At 33.1% G+C, this 27,209-nt stretch overlaps 6 non-coding genes across 6 annotated transcripts; all 6 read left to right on the top strand.

Annotated features, from left to right (window-relative positions):
• Positions 1-3,271: 3,271 nt before the first annotated feature.
• LOC149415533 (5S ribosomal RNA) lies at positions 3,272-3,390 on the top strand. Its single transcript, XR_016303804.1, has one exon. It is a non-coding gene; the product is annotated as a 5S ribosomal RNA (ribosomal RNA).
• A 323-nt stretch (positions 3,391-3,713) lies between these two features.
• Positions 3,714-3,832, top strand: LOC149415532 (5S ribosomal RNA). The gene has a single exon (XR_016303797.1). It is a non-coding gene; the product is annotated as a 5S ribosomal RNA (ribosomal RNA).
• Positions 3,833-4,534: 702 nt separating this feature from the next.
• Positions 4,535-4,653, top strand: LOC149415531 (5S ribosomal RNA). Its single transcript, XR_016303803.1, has one exon. It is a non-coding gene; the product is annotated as a 5S ribosomal RNA (ribosomal RNA).
• A 323-nt stretch (positions 4,654-4,976) lies between these two features.
• Positions 4,977-5,095, top strand: LOC149415530 (5S ribosomal RNA). Its single transcript, XR_016303796.1, has one exon. It is a non-coding gene; the product is annotated as a 5S ribosomal RNA (ribosomal RNA).
• A 323-nt stretch (positions 5,096-5,418) lies between these two features.
• LOC149415529 (5S ribosomal RNA) lies at positions 5,419-5,537 on the top strand. The gene has a single exon (XR_016303802.1). It is a non-coding gene; the product is annotated as a 5S ribosomal RNA (ribosomal RNA).
• Positions 5,538-6,118: 581 nt separating this feature from the next.
• On the top strand, positions 6,119-6,237 carry LOC149415528 (5S ribosomal RNA). The gene has a single exon (XR_016303801.1). It is a non-coding gene; the product is annotated as a 5S ribosomal RNA (ribosomal RNA).
• The last annotated feature ends 20,972 nt before the right edge of the window (positions 6,238-27,209 follow it).

The following is a 27,209-nucleotide window of genomic DNA, read 5'->3' as shown; positions in this document are numbered from 1 at the left end:
CAAGTATGTAATCAACGTTTACTAGTATGTGATCGAAAGTCACAGCGGTTCTGCCAAGACACATACCTGGACGGATGACGAACCTCTTGATGACGCTGTTGGTGGACGCGGTGGACTCTTTCGTTGCAGAAGCTGGTCCAGTTTCTTCACAACCCAGGATTCTTGCTGCAGAGTCTCCATCTTCTATATTCGTGTCACCTATTCCTGTACTTCATTTTACTTAACTTAACCTTTATTTCTTTTTATAATTTTTTATATTTTTTGTAATACCTGCATCAACTGTAAAGCGTCCCTGAGATGATGTCTCGCAAAAGCGGCGCTATACAAATTAGCCTAGAAATAAATAAATAAAATCAAGTGAATGAAGTAATTGAGTTAAGAATCGGTGCGACAAATAATACGTATTAGGAGATATATGACTAACTAACTCACCATCATGACATTCCCCCGAGAGGGTAAGTAGAGAGGATGGACCGCCAAATCATTCGATTTTGGCACATACTCTTCATTCACTTCATACACGTTCATACATCTTCTCATTTATACCATTATTTAATTCTAACTTTTGACGTAGCCATATTCAAGTATTTAGTTTACCTGATCCTGTCACGTCTTCTTCAGGGGTCCTCGACTTCTTCTACAGTTGACATTCGCATCGTATTGCATTATCCTCACAGTCCTTTCTTCATTCATTCGCACTGCATGCCTAAACCATCTAAGCATCCCATTACAGCCTTCATTTATGTCAGCCTTCATTCTTTGCAAATCTCCACATTTCTCAAACGATCATACAAGGTTTTATCACATATATATGATATGAATGATGAGATGAGTTGAAATAATAACGAAAAATCAATGTGAAGAGTTCCATAGATCTGGCTCGTAACATAAGGGTATTTTAATACAATCTTTTGCAACAAATGATTGGAAAAAATTTCGACTATCTATTTAACCAACAGGCCTTTCCACCGCAGAGGTTTGCAGAGTGGATGAAACGCCACACATATTAAGCCCACATTTTGAGGTTGTAAATGTTTAGTGTAACTGATAACTGGGTACATTTTTAAGGTGGAAAAAATATAACTGTATTGTAATAATTATTTGTTTCACTTGATCGTACCATGTCTTCCTCGGGCATCCTCGACTTCGTCTACCGTTTACTTTCACGTCACACATTCTCCTTACACTTTTTTCTTCGTTAATCACTTACATCTTATTTTAACAGAAATAATTCAAATGTATTCCTCGGGCATCTCCGACTTTTTCTTTCATTCATTTCATATAGTATCATGAACTTCACATTGTTGCGTTAAAAAACTACACTATGCCGACCAAAGATATTAGAAGAACGAGATATGCTATGTTGGCCGCCGGACCGTAGCCGGAGTACTACCTAATTAGGGTACTTTGAACGGTATCGGGACGTGTACGCACAGAAATCTGTTCTATGTATTAGTGCGGATTCCTTAGCGCAAGCGAAGGTTTGCAGTAGTATTGGTGAACAAAACCGGCGACACTCGGCAAAACAATTCCACACAGTATGAACTGCTCATAGCACATCTCGTTCTTCTAATATCTTTGATGCCGACTTTAAGTCGACTCCGTATCTCATTCCAGTGCAGATAAAGTGCGTTAAGTCTTTCTCGAGCGTTTCCGACTTCTTATACCATCAAAACCAATCTCTAAACTCTTGTAGCACTGATAAGAATAAACGTATGTGAAAAACAAAGAAACATTATTTTTTTAAATAAATGATTTGACTATCAAGCGCAGTTAAAAAGTAAATATTAGTCATTCATAATATATCGAGAACACGTGTTCTTTTCCTAATGCATATCATGATCAGTATCAGTATCAGTATTTGTATGAACACGTGTTCCGCCGTTCTCATAAAACATTAACTTTTTACTGACGCTTTATTAGGATTTCTTTCAAAATTCGTTATAGTCCTGCAGTCCAATTTTTAAAATGGAAACGAAAAATTTGACCAAATTTTTTTCGTGTCAGTAAGTTTTCTCTGTGTCGTAATAAAACAATAAACCAATAACTTTTTTTAAACAACAGTACCAACCTACCCACCTTTTAGTGAATGTACATATCTTTTAACACAGTTTTCTTAGTCGGCCTATACATTGTCAGCATTTCGTAATACACACGATAATAACAGAGTACTTAGATAGGTACCGCACCTTATCTCCAATATCTGATCACATTGTAGCAAAAACCCAAATCACGGCAGGAAGTTGCACAAACCATTATCTACAGAAATGACGTAAAATAATAGAGTCGGGGCATCATCAATTATCAATGACTCGCGCGTCAATGGCTCTGGCTAAATAGAAAATACATCATCAGTCGCTTCTGTGGGAACAAAAAAACTGGCCGAGGTCAGATCTGCTTAACAAAGCTTTTGCCACCAAAAGTTATTATGTTGCGAGAAGCTGAATGCGCGAAGGGGCGAAAGTTGCGGCAGATAATGCTGATGGTATATGGATACTCATTATCAGGACCTGATTAGAAATTTGTGACTTTTAGTGATTATTTTAGAGATTTGGATATATTTTTATTAGTACTTCTAGTTGTGAATGAGGAATACTTGGAGCAGGTGGATGAGTGTATGTTTACGAGAGATGGTAAGGCTGACAGAGATATTGAAAGAAGGATAAATGCAGGTAACTCCATTAATGGAGGACTGAACGCAGTTGTCGCTAACAAAAAAAATGGGTGTGTCAAGCCTACGCAAGACAGAAGTGAAACTTCTAGTATTCTTCTCTCTCTCTCTTTTCATTTCATTCTCTCTTTTTTTCTGTCTATTGACATATTTATAAGTAGCATGTGATAAAAAAAATTAAAAGTTATAAAAAAAGAAAAAAAAAATTAGTTAAAGCGGGGATCGAACCTCGGTTCTTCACGACCACAGTCGTGCGCTCTGCCTGTAGACAGCGAAGATGAGTTAGGAGAGTGAGTTAAACTAGGTATATAATATTAGCTAGGCTCCTATAGCGAAATGATCCCGTTTTTTCGTCACGGTCATGAGTCGGTTTTACTCCGGTCCTCGAAATTGCATGACGCGCGTAAAGAAGTTTCACTTCAAAAAATTCCTGCAAAGTTATGGATGTAATTACGATCTTTTTCAAGCGCGTATGTAATGATTATTTTTATCAACGTCGCATACACCTTGCTAATGTTTTCAGTATTATTAGGGCTTTTTTATACTAATTTTCATATATTTATTGGCAGGTAGAGTAGAAATTAATATTGTTTAGCGTTTGCCAACGACCATACCATGTTGAACACACCGGTTCTCGTCCGATCACCGAAGTTAAGCAACATTGGGCGCGGTCAGTACTTGGATGGGTGACCGCTTGGGAACACCGCGTGCCGTTGGCCCATTTTTTATGGTAATTTCATGTTTTTTTTTATTTTTTTATCGTTACTATCATTAATAATATCATAAAATTCTTTAACTTTTCAAGTATGCTACAGGCCTAAAATATTACTTAGTGGATTGATATTATGGTCAACCATTGAAAAAAAAAATTCCTGCAAAGTTATGGATGTAATTACGATCTTTTTCAAGCGCGTATGTAATGATTATTTTTATCAACGTCGCACACACCTTGCTAATGTTTTCAGTATTATTAGGGCTTTTTTATACTAATTTTCATATATTTATTGGCAGGTAGAATAGAAATTAATATTGTTTAGCGTTTGCCAACGACCATACCATGTTGAACACACCGGTTCTCGTCCGATCACCGAAGTTAAGCAACATTGGGCGCGGTCAGTACTTGGATGGGTGACCGCTTGGGAACACCGCGTGCCGATGGCCCATTTTTTATGGTAATTTCATATTTTTTTTTTTTTTTTTATCGTTACTATCATTAATAATATCATAAAATTCTTTAACTTTTCAAGTATGCTACAGGCCTAAAATATTACTTAGTGGATTGATATTATGGTCAACCATTGAAAAAAAAAAAATGGGTGTGTCAAGCCTACGCAAGACAGAAGTGAAACTTCTAGTATTCTTCTCTCTCTCTCTTTTCATTTCATTCTCTCTTTTTTTCTGTCTATTGACATATTTATAAGTAGCATGTGATAAAAAAAATTAAAAGTTATAAAAAAAGAAAAAAAAAATTAGTTAAAGCGGGGATCGAACCTCGGTTCTTCACGACCACAGTCGTGCGCTCTGCCTGTAGACAGCGAAGATGAGTTAGGAGAGTGAGTTAAACTAGGTATATAATATTAGCTAGGCTCCTATAGCGAAATGATCCCGTTTTTTCGTCACGGTCATGAGTCGGTTTTACTCCGGTCCTCGAAATTGCATGACGCGCGTAAAGAAGTTTCACTTCAAAAAATTCCTGCAAAGTTATGGATGTAATTACGATCTTTTTCAAGCGCGTATGTAATGATTATTTTTATCAACGTCGCATACACCTTGCTAATGTTTTCAGTATTATTAGGGCTTTTTTATACTAATTTTCATATATTTATTGGCAGGTAGAGTAGAAATTAATATTGTTTAGCGTTTGCCAACGACCATACCATGTTGAACACACCGGTTCTCGTCCGATCACCGAAGTTAAGCAACATTGGGCGCGGTCAGTACTTGGATGGGTGACCGCTTGGGAACACCGCGTGCCGTTGGCCCATTTTTTATGGTAATTTCATGTTTTTTTTTATTTTTTTATCGTTACTATCATTAATAATATCATAAAATTCTTTAACTTTTCAAGTATGCTACAGGCCTAAAATATTACTTAGTGGATTGATATTATGGTCAACCATTGAAAAAAAAAATTCCTGCAAAGTTATGGATGTAATTACGATCTTTTTCAAGCGCGTATGTAATGATTATTTTTATGAACGTCGCACACACCTTGCTAATGTTTTCAGTATTATTAGGGCTTTTTTATACTAATTTTCATATATTTATTGGCAGGTAGAATAGAAATTAATATTGTTTAGCGTTTGCCAACGACCATACCATGTTGAACACACCGGTTCTCGTCCGATCACCGAAGTTAAGCAACATTGGGCGCGGTCAGTACTTGGATGGGTGACCGCTTGGGAACACCGCGTGCCGATGGCCCATTTTTTATGGTAATTTCATGTTTTTTTTTTTTTTTTTATCGTTACTATCATTAATAATATCATAAAATTCTTTAACTTTTCAAGTATGCTACAGGCCTAAAATATTACTTAGTGGATTGATATTATGGTCAACCATTGAAAAAAAAAATTCCTGCAAAGTTATGGATGTAATTACGATCTTTTTCAAGCGCGTATGTAATGATTATTTTTATCAACGTCGCACACACCTTGCTAATGTTTTCAGTATTATTAGGGCTTTTTTATACTAATTTTCATATATTTATTGGCAGGTAGAATAGAAATTAATATTGTTTAGCGTTTGCCAACGACCATACCATGTTGAACACACCGGTTCTCGTCCGATCACCGAAGTTAAGCAACATTGGGCGCGGTCAGTACTTGGATGGGTGACCGCTTGGGAACACCGCGTGCCGTTGGCCCATTTTTTATGGTAATTTTATGTTTTTTTTTATTTTTTTATCGTTAACATCATAAAAAATTTTATATCATTCTTTAACTTTTCAAGTATGCTACAGGCCTAAAATATTACTTAGTGGATTGATATTATGGTCAACCATTGAAAAAAAAAAAGGCGTTAAAAACAAAAAAATAATGTGCGATGGCCGAGAATCGAACTCGGATCAACTGCTTGGAAAGCAACTACGCTGACCATTACACCACCAACGCCAGTTGTCGAGATGAGCTAAGAAGCATTTATATTTTACTTCAAAACTTTGACTAGATCAAATGAACTTTAATCGGTCCCGCATTTTCGTTTCGGTCATGAGTTGGTTTTACTCCGGTACTCGAAATTGCATGACGCGGGTAAAGAAGTTTCACTTCAAAAATTCCTGCAAAGTTATGGATGTAATTACGATCTTTTTCAAGCGCGTATGTAATGATTATTTTTATCAACGTCGCACACACCTTGCTAATGTTTTCAGTATTATTAGGGCTTTTTTATACTAATTTTCATATATTTATTGGCAGGTAGAATAGAAATTAATATTGTTTAGCGTTTGCCAACGACCATACCATGTTGAACACACCGGTTCTCGTCCGATCACCGAAGTTAAGCAACATTGGGCGCGGTCAGTACTTGGATGGGTGACCGCTTGGGAACACCGCGTGCCGTTGGCCCATTTTTTATGGTAATTTTATGTTTTTTTTTATTTTTTTATCGTTAACATCATAAAAAATTTTATATCATTCTTTAACTTTTCAAGTATGCTACAGGCCTAAAATATTACTTAGTGGATTGATATTATGGTCAACCATTGAAAAAAAAAAAGGCGTTAAAAACAAAAAAATAATGTGCGATGGCCGAGAATCGAACTCGGATCAACTGCTTGGAAAGCAACTACGCTGACCATTACACCACCAACGCCAGTTGTCGAGATGAGCTAAGAAGCATTTATATTTTACTTCAAAACTTTGACTAGATCAAATGAACTTTAATCGGTCCCGCATTTTCGTTTCGGTCATGAGTTGGTTTTACTCCGGTACTCGAAATTGCATGACGCGGGTAAAGAAGTTTCACTTCAAAAATTGTCCAAAGAAGCGAAGTTAGCAGTACACAATGCAGTTCTGGTATGAAAGTGAGGCATGGAACTGGCAGAGAAAGGATCATTGAATGCTTGAATGTAAAACCATGTATGATCGTGTGAAGAATGTGGAGATCCGCAAAGAGTGCAAGGCTGATGTAAGCGTAGTGAGTAAAATTAGGAAAGGGACGCTCAGATGGTTTGAACATGTGGAGCGAATGGTAGCAGAAGTCGGGGACGCCCGAGGAAGACATGGCACGATCAAGTGAATCAGATATTCGAGCCAGGCCATGTCAAGAGTAAGAATAATGGTGGAGTATGTGTGAGACGATGTTAGAAGTGTGTGACTAGACCGAGTGTTTTGGCGGTCCGTCCTCTCTGCCTACCTCTGCGGGGAAACAGATGGTTAGTTAGTTAGTTTACTTGGAGTTATTTCACGGCTTCACTGTAGGGTAAATGTCATATATAATCAAACACACCAATATTTAGTGTTTGTGCGTGACGTAAAATATTACTGCATGAAATTAATCACATTCATGTTCTCAAATTTGCTTTGACGGCCTCCGTGGGCGTGCGCAAGTAAATTTTATTTGAATAATTTGAGTTACTTCACAAATTAGTTCGAGAGTGCTAATGAGATGCTCTCAGTATCGCCCTGGTGTAAGATCACCATTCAGAATTGAAACTTGCTTGAAATGGCTTCGGCCATGTTTGGTGACGAGTTCTGAAGAGAAGGTACTTCTCCGTCTTCCTCTTCCCCATCTCCTTCCCCTCCCCGCAACCTTCAGTCTAACAACTTACCCCAATTAGGGATGCAATAGTCTCATTGACTCCAGACGGTTGGGAGCAGTTGGGACTGAGCGATTTCACATTAAAAAAATAAAAATTCAAAATTGAAACTGATTGTGGGAATAATTCAGAATTATTTTATTTTAATATAGATTAATTCGTTTCTAATTCTAAATTTGAAATGTGGATTTCTTTTGTTAAATTTTTTGGTTTAATATTACTATTGACCGTTGACGTATTAATATTGTTATCATCGTTGACATTACGTTTGGGTCTCACCCAGGCGTAGTGTGTTCAATTCCTCGGCTGACTAAGACCTCCATCACAATACAAGCAACATTTTTCACTTACTATGGTGCTAGTAGGAGATTTTCAAATATTGTCAGGTTATTCGTAAACCGGGTCATTCTTTATAAAAAAAGGATTTTCACTCGAAAGCAAAATTTCTAATCGTCTCTAAAATTGACAATATTTTTGTTAGAAAAACAAATTGGCAAAGGTGTATATTTATAATTAATTATTGAAGACAATATTAGCGATTTCTAAACGAAAATCTGAAACAGAAAAATCAGAAAAGGATACGGTCACATCTAAGTCTCGAACGCAGGATCCTTGCCTTGCCGGGGCACGCAATATATCTTGAGACAAATATTATATAAATACTTTCAGCTACACAAATTCTAGAAACATTATATCCCATGGGTTTTCACTGGTCTGCGCTAGTTAAGTTAATAATGCTCGTCGTAAATTCTGACGGGGTGAGCTGTAAATAGGTGTTTTTACCGGAATAGATACTCCTGACAGAAAAACTGTTCATACACAAAGCCAGAAAATTGTAGCTGCGTCCGAAAACTGGTGTTCTGCTTTATGATTTGCAGTTGATACTTAGATCAAGGAATGCGATGTTTTGTTTTATTCATTTATTATATTAAAATAGAAACGTTACCTGCATTATTTTTTTTTTCATAAAGTATAAATTAATAGGATTTTTTTTTACTTTATCTTAAATTTGTTCGTATCTTCTAAAATCATTCATTCCCTGTAAGAACTAGCACTGGCGAAATTTTCAAAAAACTTAACTAGATTCATAAATACAAAATACGAGAAATAACAACTAACACATATACTGGAAACACTAAATCTCAGGGTCAAAAACATATACAACAAGCACTTATGAGTACAAACTGCAAATACAAAATTTGGGCAAAAAAGCCTCCTTTACTGGTTTTAAACTCTACAACAAATTCCCACTCTCATTCGAAACTCGCAAAAATATTTTAACATTTAAATCTCAAATAAAAAGCTGAATACCAAATATAGGGAGATCAGAAATATATATAATATACTGACACCAAATACAGACTGAAATCGAAAATACTCAACTGAACAAAAAAACACCACGTGATATATTTATAATTATTTCAGAAAAAAACACCATTAATTATATTTATAATAACTTCATATTTTCCATACTACTAAATTTGAATCATATATATATGAAATCCTCAGCACGGGAGATCCCCCAGTGAGTATATCATTATGTCTATTTGCTACAACAACAAAATAATAAAGCACTTATTATTATTCTTCTGATTGAATTTCCTCAAGAGTGAATAAATATTTGATTGCTCTGTACATCAACGAGTTTTGCCTTTGTTTTGTTTTTTTTTTTATTTCCAATGGACAGACTAATATGATCCTTTTTCCTGGACGCATGTGTATACTTTCAATTTTTCTAATAAATTCAGGTTATATGGTCATTAATCATTTGAAGATTAAAAATACTAGACTGTTGAAGTAAACAATCTAAGGGCGATGCACCACGTCGTGTAACGTTTGGAATCGGGCCGCTAACAATAACACTCCTTATGTAGATGACGATAAGGCTTAATTTACAACTTAACATCGCACAAGTGTATTGTTATTTTATTTTACCAAGTTCAGGCACAAATATTTAAATAGTTTACTATCATTTTCTAAATAAATTAATTTGCCACATCATACAATAAAACCATAACCGAAAAGAGGTTTGTAAGTAGAAGATTTTGAAAATAAAAGGAGTTTTTATAGGCCTGATACTTTATTTTATTGTGGGCGTATTTAAAAATTTATCAAGAAAATGCAGGATTATTCACAGTATTTAATTAAATATCTAAAATAGGTCCTCGCCTCAAATGACAAGATATTATATTTCTTCAACATTTCCTAATTCAATAATTCTCATGGCTCTGGGAAGGAAAAAGGTGTGAGGGGTGGGTAGAAATCTGGTGTTCAATGTGTCCAGGAGTGATGAACTCAATGCAAGGTGATGGGTCGAGAGAGTCCGGCTGGAGAAGTCTAAAGGTCTCACTCAACCAGTCACTCTCGATCCACCCCGCCACGCAGTAGGTTGGCAAATGCATTCGCGGCCAACACCTAGACAAACCTCACCCCATGTACCTCGGAACCCATGCTAAGTTACCAAACGTAGCAAACAACTTGAGGTGACCTATGTCAAGGGTGTTGGTTAACTAATAAATAGTTCCTGGGGCGGCGGTACCCATACCCGCCTCCCAAACTGTTCAAATTGGAAAAGAAGTTTTGAAAAATTGGCGCAGCCGAGTTCATGTTAATTACTATCAAAATAAATTATAATTTATCTATTCCGATCCGGTTCTGCATTGTATCCACTCCTCCGTTGGGCTAACGATGAGTCAACCTGTCTTAATCACACTATCGCGAACTGGGAATGCTAACTTGTCTCTCATAACATAATAAACAATCCCTGTCCACCCACACTTACAGTCCACACCCGCCAGGGTCAGAGTGCCATGGCTAGCTGAGCTGTATTCTCTTCCAAAGGCACTCCTTTAAATAAATCAATCAAATCATAGAGCTTTTGAAAGCCAGATTTAAAGCATTGGCATGGAATATAATAGAAAATTTATTACATCTTATAATAGGCGTAAAGAGTAGTTCGTTTTGGTATTTACATTATATAATAAAATGGATGCCTCAACAACGTTCGTAAGTGGTTGTTAATCGGTTGTTGGGACCATCGGTCCAGCTCGTCAATGGTACGTCTTCGGTCAACCAACGGTACGCGTGGCACTATTCTAGCCTTACGATGTAATCATGTCAATATTGTTATTTTTGCTGTTGCTCTTGTAATACTTTTTTGCTACATAATGCCATTACCCATATGTACTTTTTTCTTTAAATTTTGTCCTTTGTACTGATCAAATTCCTTTATTATTTTTTTAATGTTTTATTGCTGTACCAATATGGATTACACTGCATTACATAACCCCTGCAAGTTGTTTTAAATGTGAATACCGCCCAAAAGTCCCAACTGCTATCAACCGTCTAACCGCCTGTGATAATATAGCGTCTCAAATTGGCGTATGTTGTGGGGGTGAAGGTAATGGGGAGGGGAGGGAGATAGGGAAGAGAAAGCAGGGGAGTACCTGCTTAATCTGATTTTATCACCAAACACGGCTAAAGCCATTTCAAGCAACGTTTCTGTTCTGAATGGCCATCTTCCATCAAGGCGACTAACCAACTAACTAACTAACCATCATACCGTTTCCCCACAGAGAGGATGGTCCGCCGAACAACTCGGGCTTCGCACACACTCCTTACTTCATTCTCATACATACTCTTCTATTATTCTGACTCTTGACATGGCCCGACTCAAGTATCTGATCCATTTGATCGTGCCATGTCTTCCACGAGCGTCCCCGACATCTGCTACCATTCACACTTGCGTCATTCTTACTTATAGATATGTTTGGTTTTGACAATTTTGTGAGCTTTAAAAGGCAACTTATTTCGATTCTATCGGCTAATAATTAACTTTTATAGCTTTAATAATTTTATTACATCTTCTCCCATTCGAAACCTTTCAAGTAAATTATATCCATATTTGTTTGTTTTTTATTTGCTCTACTATACACTTATAATTGTATGCATATACCTACTAACTACTTTTTATACATAACACTATGTTCCATCTCAGATCTTATTATTTCTTATTCATGTCGATATTGCTAAATTCTATTAGTTTTTGCTTTTTACAGGTGCAACTCTTATTTTGTTATTTTTTTTTTTTTTTTTAAATCTCTGTTATAATGTTCTTTACCTCACGAGTAAGTTACACTCTAATTTATATTGGTTTATCGATTTGTTAAACTCACAATTAATACTGGGTTTAAACACACCCACTTACTTACTTTTTATGTTGAACTTTCTTTTACTTACTATTTCATGCTTGGGTATATTTTATATTGAATCCATCTTATTAGTGTTTTGCTAATTTGCACAAAATTTTATTATATGTGTTGCTTTCTTACAATTAACTCCATTTATCTTCTTATGTTCAATTATTGTAATCAATGTAAATGTATATTTTCATGTAAAAGCCCATTAGGGCGTAAATAAAATAATAAATAAAATAAATAAATAAATAAATAAATAAATATATTCTCCATGATTTAATTGTGAAACAACACAAATCAAATACATAAAATTTACTGCGCGCCCTCAATGAGAGAGCGTCGAGAGCCTTGCATAGTGTTTCCTTCTTCCTCACGATTATTACTAACACTACAGGCTTGTGTAATAGACTTAGCTAAGTGTGTTAATTTTTACCATCGAGGCTTATCTTTATATTTTAATTCAAAGATCTAATGCCATTTCTTCATTATGAAATTGATACTTTCCGTAGGTGTTTGAATTCCTATTGTTTTTCTAAAGTGATGAACCGCGTAGGCAGACGTTAGATCTTTGTACTAGTTTATCTTAAATGTTTTATCGACACCCGAATTAAGAAGATACATTTATTACACCTAGACAATGAACTCAAAATACAATGCAATCTTTATTCAATAATCTGTTTATTTGCCTACAAACACTTTTGTTTTTAAAATAAGTAGGATGTTAATGATGGCTCCTATCTCCCATCTAACACTTCTGCACGACCAAGATGTTGTGAAAATTATTGAAGAAGGTGTATTTATCGATTTCAAATACGTCAAACTTTTGAACAAATTAATTTTAAAAAATCTATTTTTAAAGTTGGTCTTCACAATATCCTTATATATGAATTACACATGGGTTCACAGTAGTCAGTTTCTATAAAAAAATCTTTTGTAGTCTTAGTCTCCCATTTATTGTTCAGTTAAGGCGATGCCATACGTAGTAATGCAAAATCATGTGTTTTTGCTTTGAAAATTTGGTCGCCTAGAAATGTTTCAGATGCTTTAATTAAATACTGCTGGTAGAATATACATCTTGGCCTTTGAAATAATCGAGTATTTTTTAGATAAGTCTTTTTATAAGCCCAGAAAAAAATAATGTACAAGGCCTAAAAAAACTGCTTTAAAGTTCAAAATCTCCTACTTACGAATTCATTTTCGGTTATGATTTTATTGTATAATGTGGCAAATTAAATTATTTATAAAATGATCGAAAAAAATTAAATATTTATGCCTGAACATCCATAAAATAAAATAAAAGGCACTTTTGGCCATGTTTTTTTCTTGCATAAATCAAAACGGGCGGATGGTGTTAAGCGGGAATTTAAACGTTATCGCCATCTACGTAAGGGTTGTTATTGATAGCGGCTCAATTTAAAATATTACACAACGTAGTGCATCGCCTTAAGCGACACAACACTTTAATAACAGGGTTTTTTTTTGCTTGAAGCTCAAATTTAAATTAATTATATGAATTCCTAACTACAATACATTTTTTTTCAGACCGATACCAACGGATGTATGTTATTTATATTTAACATTGAAAGAGACAGCACCTCACCATTAAAATATTTTACGTAATACGTACTAAAATACATCATTGGTACAGATCATATTTGCCCCGATTTTGACTTTTTTTTTCAAAATGTAAAACCTTTTTGAACTATAAAATTAGCAATACGCACCCGATTTTATTTTTCTAGACGATGAATTAGTAACTGCCAATTCTTAATTCTAGTAATTCTTAATTCATTAAGAAACATCTGATATTTTAGAAATGTGTTCATCAGGATTAATTAATTATCAATATTTTAAGTCTGCTAGGGCATATATGACCGTAGATTCGTCCAATACGAAGGGACGCGCTTCGATAATTTTTGATCACGCTTTCTTCACTTACGTATTTAAGATTCCCACTTTCTTTTAAGGTATTGTGTCGGCTTTTCTTAACTTGGGGCAGTTGTCACATATTTAGATTTTGATTCCAACGTGTATGAAAAACATGCTACAGTAATCATTACATCCATTTTAAACCAAAATCAAAAGTACCGTAAACTGGGATGACTTTATTAGTTTTTGTTGAATTACTTGCTTTTACGCTTCTTTCAATATCTCTGTCAGCCTTTCCATCTCTCGTAAACATACTTCCTATTTTTCCCAAACATATTAGACACATATCTTAGAAACATCATTGTATCCATATCTCGAAAAATTTTTTTTAAATAATCGAGTGATTTCTGAGTACAGCAAGAATTATGCAGATATCCCTATAAAGCTACCCCGTAATATATTTATTTTATTTTATTTATTTATTAATTACACGCCCTAGTGGGCTTTTCTTTAAAAAAATACAAGCATTTTGTATCAGAGTAGACACTTAAAAATTAATACAATAAAGAAGAATGTAAACATAATGGCAAAAATTAATCCTCACGCATATAATTGAATTTAAAAGATTCAACCAAACAAAATAGTAGAAGCGGAGAAGTAATATGGGTACATAGGTCTATTTGTGTCTAGAAGGATAAAAGTGATAGAATATACAACATTTATACTGATTAGTTTTCAAATGAAATACATCACCCAGATCAGAATATTTGTTTCCGAGATTGCAAAGTCTTGGAATCGGAGAATTTTGGTAAGCTAGTGTCCTGGTGTTATTGAAGTAAAAAGGTAAGAAATGTTGGCATGATTTTTTGGGAATATGGATATTGATACATTGAAGTAATTCGGGACAGTCAATTTTAAAATGTAGTATTCTTTGTAACAGTATTAAATCTGTGCTTATTCCTCATTATACGCTTTTATAATACTATTAGTAACCTATAAATATTATTTAATTTTAATTGGTCATTAAACATATTAATCGTTTTTGAATTACATATCTAACAGTTAAATCCCATCGATCGAATTTATTTAATTTAATAATTGAAAAGGTCATACGAAAGTGATTCTTTCTCTGTCGGAACCAATAACCAATTCGCTTCAACCGATCTGCATAGCAAAATGCAATTTTATTGCTCCACATTGTTGCAATCTATATTCTATGTTCAATAGACCCGAGCTGCATTGACCCAGCACATGCACAGCACACTAACTTAGGTGCAGTAGACTTGGCTCTTTTGTCAAATTAGTAAAATATAGTAAAAAAAGTTACATAAATTTAGATTTGCAGATAAGTTGAGAGCCGTCATTTTAAATTGACTTTAGTAAAATTGGAAAAAAACGGTTTAACCCTTTCAGACCTGAATTAAAACATAAACTGAAAAAATACCTTCAAGACTAAGATTCTAAAAAAAATTTGGTGAAAAAATTGGTCGAGATTGAACACAAAACTCACATTCCAAAATATAAAAATGGCCACCGCCTAATCTAGTGACTACAATCCAATAATAAGTTACACCAACAATCAAATGTCGAAAACAACCAATTTCAATACAATAATTTTTCGTAATTCTTATTAATAGGAAGCTACAAGCAAAAAATGTGTAGATTCTTGGTATACCTTATATCTTAGGAAATAGGCATTAAAATCGCTTGACAAACGGAGTCTAGAAACGTTCGATATCAAGCAAAAAACTTTTTTTTTTTTTTTTTTGTAAATAATTTTATAATAAAGCAAAAAAGTTTATCAAGTGAAACTGTCACAGATAATCTTAGCTATAATACTATATTTTTTTAAAGATATTTCCTTTAAGCGTTCATAAATTTTTATTTAAAAAATATTTTTTTTAGTAGTTTGCATTTATATTTTTTATTGAGTAATTTATTTTTTATTTGTATTCTACTCAAGCAAAGCGATAGGAAAACCTTCAATTTATCTAAAGCATATTTTTTGGTATTCGTAATGTACACCAATTCGCTATTAAGATTAATCAAAATAGTGATTTGGCATTAAGCTTCGCCTTAGTGATAATAACCGCTCGTTGTATAATTACTATTATTTACTTATATGACTATACTTACTTGTCTATTCTTATGTCTTCATTTTAAATATAATTTGTACCCCGATGAAGTAACGAATGGTTTTGAAACATGTTGATGATTTGCTTCAAATAGTGGTGTAAACAAAGTACGGTAATATAATTTGAGATGTTCAAGGCCAAAGTATTAGAGTGATTTATTTTTGGGGTGTTTGCCGTGTTGCGTTACCTGATTTTTTAGCCAAAGCTTAGGACAGCATTACAGTATCCATCATTAGGGCATAAGTGTAATCCCTGTAAAATTACAATTGTGCGGGGATTACACATTTGCCCTGATGATGGACATTGTAATGTTGTTCAAAAGATTGGCTAAGGAAGGGAGTAGCGCAACATGACATAATACCCTAAAATAAATCACTATAAAATTAGTTAACTTTATCTAAACATGTTCATATTTGGTTAGATATTTTCGCCTTAATTTTGAAATAAGTCTTCTTTAATTTGATTATAAGCGTAAAAACGTGTTGTCTCCAAAAATGAGTATGGCTGATTTATTAAAACACTGTTAATAACGTGATTGCAATCCATTTCCTAACAAAATATTAGTCCATTAAAAATATATCGGAACATATAGCTGTGATTGACATTCTAATAACACATTCGTGTTAGGAAACCTGTCTATTCATTTGTTAAAGGCCTGCAGTCCCGTTTTACAGGAAAACAATTTTTTTTAAATAAATTTGCAATATTTTATTTTTTTTTTATTTTTGGGAAATCGACAGTTTACATTTAATCAGTTTGTACATAAGTATTATACAGTAAAATTAAACCAATTATGGATTTCCTCCTTGTGCTTTAACTGCGACAACATAATATGGAATAAGTTATTTAAATTTGTGAGAAAGGAATATGAATTAAAAAATTTATACAAAACAAAAGATTATATAAAATGAAAAATTTACAAAAAAATACATTTATAGCCATGGAGAGAGGTTGTATACATAGGTGTTTATGTCAGGAAGGTTTCTCCGTGCAAACTCCGCTCAATCATTTTATGTTTATATGTATACAGTCGTAATAAATATTCTTTACTAACTTTTAAATAAACATAATAATGATGTCAGTCAAGTATTATTATCATTATCTTACCTTTGGTTTTCACTTTCATAACTATTCATTCGGTCGATCTTCGTGCCAGTCTTCTATGTACACATCGGTGCATCGCACACGTCCAATCACAAAAGCGCTTTGTATCCGGCTCTAAAATCCCTTAATCCCCCGTAAGTAAACCACAAATCGTCATAATGCACATAATGCATCGACGGATTGCATTCAACATGAGTGGTCGCTCCAGTGCATGCGAATACCTTCACTGGTGGTCTCTCAAACTAACAAACACCTCCACGTCTTAGAAGATTTAGAACCAAGAAGATCTCATGCAAGATGATGCTAGAAACTAATAACAATTTTGTAGAAGACACCTTAAAATAATAATATTTGGCTAATTTATATAGCTCCGTTTTTGTGAAAAATAACCTCAAGGGTACTGTACAAATATATTTATTAAATAATTTATACTAGAACTACTGACTTAGTACTAGTGACTTACATCTAAGACCTATATCTAACGACTTACGACTAAGGCCTGTAACTAATATCTTAATGACATCTATATTTTTTTAAATTTATTATACTAATATATTATCCTTCACTACTATCAAAAAAAAAATACTACAGCAAACATACATTTATGTACAATGAATTATTTAAGTACTAACTAACAACAACATTTATGTACACTCCCCTTCGATACACAAGAAAAATGCTTTCAATGGAAGAGTAGTAAAAAGACCCAAGATGTAAAATGAATTATGTACCATGTAAACATATTATTAAAAATAAAAAATAATTACAAAAAAAAATATATATATATATATTTTCATATGTAGAAACTTACCACTATCATTAACTTTAACAATTTAATTTTACTAGCGCCAGAAGAAGGAAGTTCTATAATATTAGGGTGTTTTTGTAATTAATTTTAGAACACGGGTGCAAAATATTCCCAACGGGTTAACTGGATATATATCTTAAATGAATAATATATAGATCATTCATTTTTACAATTTTTTAGTGAAAAAATACCATCAGATGTGAAAGATTGTTTCGTTCCATCGCAAGATCATTTTATATTTTTTTTGTTATAAGTTTTATATTTCAATGTTATTCGTTTTTTCAAACCCTTTAGTTTATATCAGCTGCTAGTTTAAGACTATCTTTGTACATAGTAGAATTTACTCGGTATAGACCACAGACATCTGAATTGACATGTCAACCCATCAGGGAAAGGAGAACAAAGTTGCGAGGAGCGGGGAAGGGGTTTGACTATCTCCCTCTTTGTAATTTGTGAACAAATTAACTCGACAGTATACATGCAATTCGCATTGTAATATCACTATTATATCCGCGAAAAAAAATCTGCTTTAGAATTATTAGCCTTTTAAAATTAGCGCGCAAATCGCTGATTGCGCAAAAAAACCAATCCCAAATGTGGTAAACTACAGTTAGAGTTTTATTTCAAACTTGAATATTTTTTGACACTATTAAGTTAGGCACTTTTACAAATGCGTTATAATTTACGCACAATGAACTGCGTTCTAAATTCCTTACTTTGATGAACTTTTCTGCGAAGGGTATGGTTTTTTCAATGTGCGCTATTCGGCGGTCGTAGTTTATTCAAAGCATTTTCGAACCCTCCTGAAAAATATCACGTGGTTCGCCCGTAAATCGTCGAAATAGTACTCATATTTTATGTTAGACCAAGTCTATCAATTTCGATGTCTATGGTTAAACGCAAATTAGAATAATAGACAATTATTGTCTTGATTAATTTTTGGGGTATTATGTCATGTTACGCTAAGTCTTTCTTTAGCCAACGTTTTGGACAATGTAAGGCTGTGAAAATTTGAAATCATATCAATGAACAGTCACCTTGAATAATGTAACTATGTCAGGTTTAATATGCCTTTTCTAAGGTTTTCGTATGTCAAACGTTAAAAATAATCTCAACTCAACTGTCATGTCATTCCATCTTCTTCCCTACGAAAATGACTAGTAAGTAATAAATAACAAGCTGCCTAACTTACTGTAATGAGATCAAAAGATTCGATGGAACATGAAATTTATATAAGTGTGAACTCTGCACTATTTTTCTCGGTTTACGCAAATTATCACCAAAATATTCAGAATTTGCCATGGGCAAAATTGAGGACGTTGGCTTAGTCACAAATGACCCGTATAATCTAAGATATTAAATTAAAACTGTATGTATAATCAACAACTAATTACTGCCTAATTTTTATCATTGTATTTAATGATCCATTGTTATCGAAAAGGACAATCATTTAAAATCATTTTCACTACGACCACATGATTGACCAAAAATATGAGCCCAGTGGAAATATTCATGTCTCGAGACAATTATTCCTCTGACTTCATGTCAAAAAATCATAACTCGGGATGATAAATATTGATAATGAGTTAAATATATCCCACATATCTAACATTGTCTCCCACTCCAACAAAATGCTTGAATTTGTTCTTCTTAATGCGAAATCGTTTAATAACGGAATCACAATACGAAGATATAATGTCTTTATTTTGCAGTATCTTGAAATGTAGCTCCATTATTTGGGCCCCTTCTGAACAAAATCATATGAAAGAAATAGAAAAAGTACAAAAGAGGTTTATGCGTTAACTATATATGAGAAAAAAAATGTACTATCCATCCTTGTTCTTAAGAGAAATGCTCGATTTCAACACAATTTTAGGCCAATATTTTTTTAAACTAATCTTTGGAACTATTCTTTATCCACTTATGTCAATAGAGGTTAACCTATATGTCCCTATAACAAGTATACTCCTCGAAGATATCATGCACTTTTTCAAACTCAGAAAGCGTGGATTTCAGTGAAACAGAACGCGCCAATCAACACGACTAAACTGCTTAGTAATTTGCATTGACCATCGACATTTTCAACGTTACTTAAAGACAGTTCAGCAACTATCTTTTGACATATGTCACAAAATAGTAAAACTTCCCCCATTACCTTTTACACCTACAAAGACCTCAAGTTTGTCATTTTCTCTATAAAATATTAATTCATAACCGTTTATGGAGAAAATTTATAAATAAATAAATAATTGTTTGCAGAAAGTTTTGAAGAAAATGAGTAGAGCGATATGTTTTGAAAATATATTATGTAGGTGCTTATCTAATTACTTAAAACAACTTACTTACTTACAACAAGGTTGTACAGAATTCAGGTCTAAACTAAAAACTTACCTTTTTAAGTTGTCGTACCCTTAAATTAAATATACCAATCCTAAGAGAAAGTCCAGTTATATTCAATTTTTCAATTAAGTCCTAAACCCTGTATTTAAATTTCGCCAATAAACAATTAGATAATGTTAATTAAGTGTTAATCTCAAGTGACCTACCAGGTAAGTATTGAACTGTATATTTTCTCCATAAATAGTTAAGTAATAACACTGTAGAAATGTATTATAAGTTTGTACAGCGCCCTTGAGGTGTTTTTGCACAAAAACGGCGCTATAAAAGTCATCCAGGTATTATTATTATTATTATAGGGTAACTTCAAAATTTTTTTATCAAATATCCAACCTTGCATTTCAACCCCTTAAAATCTGTGCTGATTTATTTGAAAAATTATTTTATGCCTGCCTGTGTGATGTCATGTACGTGTGCGGCGATACTGCAGCACTGACAGTAAATTGTGAATAGGGTAGTTTCACTGTTTTTTTCTCCTCTCGAAAAAAATTACGATAGTGAAGGTTCGTTTTTTTATTCGTGAATATGGCGGCGTTGACGTCACTCCTGGTAACGTTGGTGAGACAGTGGTGGTTTATAAGTCTTAATGACGTTGTAGCCAGCTGGAATCGTTTTGCAATGTTCAGATTAAGATCGTTTTTAAAATCAATTACTTTTATTAAAAAAAAAAACAATTTTTAGTATAATGATCAGAATCTGAAAAAAAACAAAAATTTTCACACATTTCTAATGGTATACATAATTTGTAAAAATACTGCATTGCGGCGTTCCCGACTACTTCTACCATTCACATTTGCGTCATACATTCTCTTAACACTCCTTTCTTCCTTCATTCGCTCTACATGCCCAAACCATCGAAGCGTCCCGTTAATAATCTTACTCATTAAGCTTACATCAGCCTTGCATTCTTTTCAGATCTCCACATTTCTCTACCGATCACACATGGTTTTACCACACATACGCCTCAGAAATCTCATTTCTACAACATTCAGTCTAAATTCATCCTTCTTCTGCCAGTTCAATGCCTTAAAATTCCTCACTGCCATACATCAGGGTAGGTACCAGCACTCCATTGTGGACTCCTTGCTTCTTTTCTTTGGACAATTTTTCGTCAGCGCTAACCGCGTACAGTCCTCCATTAACGGAGTACTTTATTCGTACGGGTAGAAATTAGAAATATTTCAAATTAAATAATAACATCAAAAGGTCAGACTCGGTATTAAGTTCCTCAGCTCGTATCAATCTATTATAAAACATCTTGGCTCTCGTTGATCAAAATTGATGGACCCCAAAATACATTGAATACCTGAATAGATCTTCTCTGTATACTCAGGTGTCCACCCGCTTCGAAAACAGCAATTCTTTATTATATCATAATGCCCGATAAAACCAGGATAGAAAAAAAACTTATAAAGGCCGGCAAAGGCCGAAGTAAAAGGCCGATAAAGCTAGGCCGAAACCATACGATAGAAAAAATGCCGAATATTGGACGCTCGGTTGATTTCTATGTGTGGTTTTTAGGTTCGATGCAATAATTCCTTTGAACGCGAAGTGAAGCAAGAAATTTTATCCGTCTTTTATGCGTGCGGTTCTGGGTCTTCAACGCTTGTTTTATTCAACGTTTTGCAATTTATTTTGTAGAAGGTTGATTTAATATGGGCACAATGATTCACGCTGGGTAAGAGTTTTGAGGAAGATTGAAAAGTAGTCTAGTTGTTCTCTAGTCAGGTCTGGTTGTTGTGCATAGCTAAAACCATTCGAAGAAGAATTCTATTCTAAATTGTACTCTCTCACCTTAGCATTAGGTATACAAGCTGACGAGACCTTAGAGACTATCTTACCTGCTTTAATCGGTGATCCTGGGGTTGTTTAGAGTGATCTACATTTGTTTTTCAACTAAAAATATTAAGTATTAGTTTCCTAATTCCTAATCTAATAATATTAGAAAGTTTGGGTACCGCTGCCCCGGAAACCATTTATGTTATAACCAACACCTCTGCGATATGTCACCCCTAGTAGTTCGCTACGTTTGGTGATTTAGCAGGGGTGTTAGGGTGAGGCTGGTTTGGGGAGACCCCTTGACCTCTCCAACTGGTATCTCGACCCATCGCCTTGCGCTGCAGTATGAGGGATATATTAATGTGTTCGTCAATCCTGGACACATTGATCCCTAGATTATTACCCAACCCTCATCAACCTTTTACATTCCCACAACTTCCTCTCCCCTTCCTTTCCTTAAAAAAGACCCTCCACACAGCATCCCAAAAGATGACGCAGGCCCTGAGGGAAATTATTTTCCTCATGGCCTCTCGTGTGGGGTTAATGTAAAGAAAATGCTCGGGAAGGGAATTGGGATGTTACTCGACAAAATTTTGTTAGATTTTGTAAAATTAATTAATTACTTCAATGTATCAATATGTTCCCAAAAAATCATACCGACATTTCTAACCTTTTTACTTCAATAACACCAGGACACTAGCTTACCAAAATTCTCCGATTCCGAGACTTCACAATCGCGGAAACAAATATTCTGATCTGGGTGATATATTTCATTTGAAAACTAATCAGTATAAATGTTGTATATTCTATCACTTTTATTCTTCTAGACACAAATAGACCTATGTACCCATATAACTTCTCCGCTTCTACTATTTTATTGTGTTGAATCTTTCAAATTCAATTATATGCGTGAGGATTCATTTTTGCCATTATGTTTACATTCTTCTTTATTGTATTAATTTTTAAGTGTTTACTCTGATACAAAATGCTTGTATTTTTTTAAAGAAAAGCACACTAGGGCGTCTAATAAATAAATAAAAAATATTTTTATTTCAAATGCTGTAGCTCTCTTAAGAGGAACAGCTATGCGGCTTTTTTCGCATAAAACTTAAATTTGAATTTGAGGCCAAAATACTCAACAAAATTGTAAAGTATTTTTTAAAATCAAATTAAGAATATCTATCGACAAGTGAATGTGCTACTTTATTTATTTGTGTTTAAATTTATAAAATATAGGCTAATAAAAAAGTCCATATACAAGGCTGAGATGTGTATCGAACTAGTCTGCCACTGAGGACATGGCGCATGGTATTGGAGCATTTAATTAAAGTTTAATATATTATTATTATAATAATACATATTTTGTCTGCAAATCTGATATTCGATAACATCATAAAACCTGAGAATTTTTCAATACATCATTATTTTTGACCTAGATATTAAATTCTTAATTTTAAGTAGAGATCTGGATATAAAAGTGCACATAGAAGTGAAAGCAAAAGAATTCGCATGTAAGAATGATGAATCACAATATCACGTCGACACGACGTGATATGTCGGTAAAGGATACGAAAAGAGTTCAAGGATTAGATATAACAAAATTGAAGATATAGAGCTGATTTAAAAATGTGAATATAAAAACGTATGCATAAATTAATCAGCCCAAGGATGACCATAACGTGACAACTAATTTTGTAATTAATCAAAGAGCAAGTCTGATTTTTTTAAACCGATGGCTTATAGAAAAAGTGCTGCGGGATTTAATAGAATAAAGGTCACATATTATGTTAATCCAATAACGTCTAGAGCCTTCAAGCTAATTTGTTTGCTCTTGCGAACAGTTCTTACAGGTCTCATAAAAAATGTTGTGTCAGAAAGATAAAACACTACGTTTTATATTCAAATCTAAAAGATATCCATATAAGAATTAAAATTGTAATTGTAGTGCACTTCAATGAAATCAAAAATCTAACCACAATTTGTAAAATATTAATGAACGTTTTTATATAAAAAAATAAGGTGACCATAACGTTTGTCTAATGAAATGTGTGTAATTTTGTTCTTTCTTTATCACTAATTTTATTAGAAAAAACATAAGGTCAGTCATTTTTAAAAACGTTAATGTTAATAAATTTTAAATCACATCTTTATTTCAATATGTTTATAAATATTCCATTTATTTGGATTTTATTGCAAAGTGCAAATGAAGGATTAAAATTTCTTTTAATTTAAATTATTTCTTCTGCTTTATTAATAATTATTATTAAAATTACATTTGTTTTGATTCCCTTGTTTGCAATAATGTTGTTTATCTAATCAGTTAGGTAGACGAACTGAAAACCTATTTCCATTGTGTTTAATCCTTTATTTACAAAGATCAGTCACATTATTTACAATAAAGGTAAAGATAACCTACCTATTATTTGCTATTCATGTACATAGTATTGTTATATGAGTTGCAATATTTACATTAATGTGGAAAAAAATGACAAAAAATTCGGGGGAAACCATAAAGTAATCAAACATACTAATTTAGATTGTCGGTGCATGGGTGCATGTGTAATACTGTATGTTTTCTGTACTGTATGTTTACTGTATGTGTGTATGTTTTCCTGCGTAATACGTCATATTATTCGAGTTCAATGAACTTTTAACTTTCATATATGGAACATACATGTACATACCCTGTAAGTATAAATCATAATATCAGAAGAGCGATAAAATAGGTACAAATATTATTTTATTAACTAATAATTATTTATTTGAAATATGTATTTCTTTTGTTTCAATATTCGAAGCGTAAATTTATTCTTTAAAAAAGTCAATGATCCTATTTTTTTTCGTAAATACTTTGAGCTTCTCAAATTCTGCAATTATAACATCCCGTGATTTTTAAAAGTCTGCGCTAGTCTTACAATAGTACCTACCTAATTTAATCTCTATAAATAAAAAAGTAAATATTCGTTTGTTCAAAATCTTCTTCAACAATTGCTTTGAAATTTTGACACAAAGTTGAATTCGAATACGCGTGTGTTTTTATATACCTTTTATGTATATATGTCAAAACTGTGACAGGTAAGAACATTTTTTTAAAACAGCGCCATCTGTTAGACGTAAAAGCTAAACGCGCTATTATTTTTTCTATCTGCACATACAGACTGAGCCACAGCAACACATGGCGGGGTACAACTAGTGTTAAAATAAAATATTAATACACATTTCAAACATGTTTGGCAATGGCTTCGTATTTCGTATGTAATTACCATTGCTATGAGTTATTTACATAATTTATTGTTAGTTATTGTAAGCCATTAGCTAATAGTAACAAATGATTGGTATATTGACAGATCATTTTCATCTCTTGGAGTTTTTGACCTTCTCATATTAGGCTTTATTACAAATAGGTACAAATCACTTCAAAAGGTCAGCAACTGATGGGTATTAAAAAAAACGCTACAAATAACTTAAAAATTTGTTTAATTTTACCAATAACTGGCGAACCCATTAAAAAAGTCTAAATTCTTGAAAAATTCATTCTTATATACGAGTACAATATTATTTTGTTAATAAAATATAGGTAGGTACCTACTTTATCGCTTGTCTGAATTCTTTAAACAATCAGTTTAAATTATTTGTTTATTTTTTATTATTTGTTTATAGTTCCTTCACATGGTAACATTGTTTATATTTCAATTTTTAACCTCACTTATCCTGTGAAACGGTTAATAATTTTATAAAATAATAAAAGTAACAGAATATAATTTATTGAATGATCAATATTGTTTGATTAATGTTTCTTACAAATAATGGGTACCTACCTACCCAAAGTTAATTCGATAATGTATAAAACACGTTGGGTGACCACGTGTTGATATTTGATTAGAAATAACATAATTTGCTATTGATTTAAAAAGCTCAAAGATAAAAGTAGAAAAAAAAACTTTACAATATATTATGCCAAATGACCATTCAATCTAATACATAATTATTGTAAAAATCCCAACCGATGATTTCTCACAAGAACGGCGATGAATAATGGAAAATGTATCTATTTTTATCATCATACCACCCAGATCGCTTAAAATCATTGAAATACCATAAAAAATACAAATTTCTCACATTAATAACCAATGTCCATTGATACAACATAATCTACCAGGACGACATAAAAGACACAGGAAAGGTGGGCCGAGGTTTAGGGATGTTTCTTCGTGACCGCAATCATCTCCAGGGGATTAACTTAATAATCAATAAGTTTTTTTCAACGAGGAAGCAATTCCTTTATAAAAAGTTTAGTGTGACGGATAATGCGATGGTTTATGTTGTCTCTCTTGTGTGCAATTTTGCGGTTCGATTTGCGGAGAAGAAAGGAAAATAGGTTTCGTTTTGTAGTAGAAGGATATCCTATTTCCTTTCACTTTCTGTTGAGCATTTTTGCAGAAAAAACTACAAATAAATTTGAGGTTTACAGGTAATACGAAAACGTCAACTTATATTAATACGTATATTATAACTTATAAGCTATTTATTTAAAATTGGGTTTATACGTTTAGTAGATTAATAATATTCAAATCAGAATCTTAACTTTTTGTCGAGAATGCACCAACCACCCACTCTCTAAACATTAATTTATATAATAATATTAACGGAGTTAGCTCTAATAACCTTCAGGTTCCCGCTAGGCAAATGTTTTAAATTTGTTCTTGAGCGAAGATTTAAATAAGATTTATTGCTTTATTTTGCTATGAGAAACTGTATTTGTAGAAGTTAGATAATATAACACTTTTTCTTTTATGTATACAAAGGAATATATCTTTGGAATTCTTTCCTACCCACGGTCGTACTTATTTTAAAATATATTAAGGTACTTAACTCTAATTACTCGTAGTAATAATTAACACATCTAAGAAAGGATTGATGAATATTGCCAAAAGTATTTAAAAAAAACAAAAGATAATAATAACATGTTCTACCAAGCCGAACCCTCTGATATGAAAATATCTGAAGTCCGTGAATTATTTTCCCATTTGATCTCTGGTGAGTTGACGTCTTGGTGTTGAATTGTTTTATATTTATTAGTTTATATAATGCACATGCATAATGTTGATTAACTAAATGATCATTTGTGGAAAAGTGTGTGGAAGGGTTTATTTATTTATTTATACATTATAGGAAAAGTTGACAGCAAATTTTTTTTTTTTTTAAAGAAAGACAAACATTCCCGGGTTACGAATAACCTGACAATATTTGAAAATCTCCTACTACCACCACAGTAAGCTAAAAATGTTGCTTGTGTTGTGATGAAGGACTTAGCCAGCCGAGGAATTCAACACACTACGCCTGGGTGGGACCCAAACGCGATGTCAACTCGGCCACCGACCGGTCGAAATAATTCTTTAATTATACAATGATACAGTAATAATATTATTAATTATGCCAATTATGAACTTTCCACTGATGAATAGTTAATGGTAAGGTGTACAATGTCATA

This window comes from Hesperophylax consimilis, chromosome 18, assembly GCF_061612785.1.
Source record: "Hesperophylax consimilis isolate HC1 chromosome 18, BYU_Hcon_1.0, whole genome shotgun sequence".
Classification (NCBI taxonomy): Eukaryota; Metazoa; Arthropoda; class Insecta; order Trichoptera; family Limnephilidae; genus Hesperophylax; species Hesperophylax consimilis.
Note: the sequence above shows the minus strand (reverse complement) of the source record. Positions and strands in the feature narration are given on the sequence as shown.